Genomic DNA, 2,095 nt, shown 5'->3' on the forward strand with positions numbered 1-2,095 from the left:
TAGCATCAGTAATAAAGATATTATGGAATTGGAGGCAAAACGTTTTGAACGACCCTCATACATCAAAATCTAGCAGGAGAACGTTGAAAATAGAAATGGATTAAAATCCACCATGACGTGCACTTTAACGTTTTCAAAGCCCACCTTCTAAAAACGTGAACAAATCCTATTTGTACACTGACCTTATCAAAGTCCAAATGAGAGGGATAATGAGTAAATCTTATTTCTTTATTGACACCTCTCACCCGAAAGTTACAGGCCTCTCCACCTTTTGCTGGACCTAGCTCTGTTGTGGCGAGCATCTATTAATACACGGGAAAATCGACTCCGTTTACCATTTCGTCATGCTCCTAAGAAAATGTGAAAAAAACCCTCTTTCTTTCGAACAATTGCTTGAATTCTTGTATTCTCGGTTGTGTTTATTTGTATCCTTTTGATAAACGTATTTTATTGTCAAAGTCGCATACATGGGTAACTATATATAGAATAAAACGGTAAAACAATCTTTGAATAACCGGAACGAATTCATCAAATTAGTCAAGGAAAGGTACTCAAGTACAGTCCTTTTTCTAAAAAATAAGTGCTCACAGAGCATGATAAAACCCCCTCATTCTCATTAATGATTATCAAAACATTAACAAAGATGTATGTTTGCTAAACCCCCCCCCCTCCCTCAAAAATGGGGAAAACAGAAAATATACACACTTTTAACTCAAAAAGCAACATTTCGAGATCTTTTGGAAATAACAGATAAAACCATAAATCTCATGACAATCACGTAAGTGAAAACTATTTAAATAAACAAGATTGATAAACTGTCTCAATACAATAACAAAATTCACGAGAAAGAAACTGATAGCGGGACATTTTAGATGTAGTGATAGGGAAAGTTGCCAATTCATTATGTCTCCGGAGACACTTCAAAACGAATGAAGACCAGTAGGAAGGGGCAAGAACTCAGACATTATAATGACTTGCTGACCTTTATAACGACATTTTAACGAGAAATTAAGTAGCAGCAGGTACTAAGAGCTGTTTACTTGTGTTGTCCCATTTAAGAGACTGGCATGACGTATGACTAGAGGCGGAAGCCTTGTCCTAGTTGCTATAATGTTTCACTTGGGTAAGGAATTAAAGACTTCTTTTGAATTCTGGTTCAGTATCTTTGTGCAGACTCAGACATTGTAAAAAGGATTTTTGTACTGAGAGGTATTGCCGGTTAGTGAGAGAGTTCTAACATATTCACAAGCTTTTGGTCCTCATCTACAGATATCCTAAATAACTGAACATTGTAGGCTCCGTGAGAATGAACACATTTCAAGCTCAGAGCCCCCTGCAGTCTTTGACTTCAACCAACGAACGAGTTAATTAATTCAATGTCCTTCTTTTTAAGTACGTTTGTTGGTCTGAAAAACACAGTGAAGCTTTCACAAAGTTTTTTTTTAGCTGATTTGAAAATCCTAATCAGTTGTAAGAACAGACTTGTTTCGAGATACTTCAATAGAAAAATGAGCTCTTTGTGCAGTACAGATTTCATCCAATGAGCCTGCTTCTGGGAAGTAAAAAGCAGCCGACGCTCAGAAAGGTTTTTAAGGCTTATTTAGAAAACACGCTCTTCGCCTATTTTGTACATTTTGGCAGCACCATTTCTGTCTAAAACATCACCATTTTGCTAAAATATAAAATTTAAGTTATTTAAGCCAACAAACAGCACTTTGATTAAAAAGCCCCAAAACATATCAAATGAACTTAAGAACTTATACAATTTAAACCGTACAAATGTTAAAGTGAATCAAGTTCCAGTCCCTAAAATAAACTCCAGCAGTGTCGATAAAAGTAGACTGCAAGCTGTTTTTAGTGAAGTATACTCATATTAATAAATATAAGAATAAAAGCAAATGCCAAAGCAAGGTTCAGCCGAATGAATAAACTTGTTACATCCTGGCAATTATCTCTACCTTCAAGAAAGAAAATGGTGGAGTGCTACATCGTCCCCATATTCTTATATGGCCCCGAGACCTGGACTTTTAAAGAAAAAAACAACAGAATAGATGCGATGGAGATGTGCTGCAACCATAGAATGGCCAAAAAGGAC

This window comes from Aplysia californica, unplaced genomic scaffold (genome assembly GCF_000002075.1).
Source record: "Aplysia californica isolate F4 #8 unplaced genomic scaffold, AplCal3.0 scaffold00418, whole genome shotgun sequence".
NCBI classification, from domain to species: Eukaryota; Metazoa; Mollusca; class Gastropoda; order Aplysiida; family Aplysiidae; genus Aplysia; species Aplysia californica.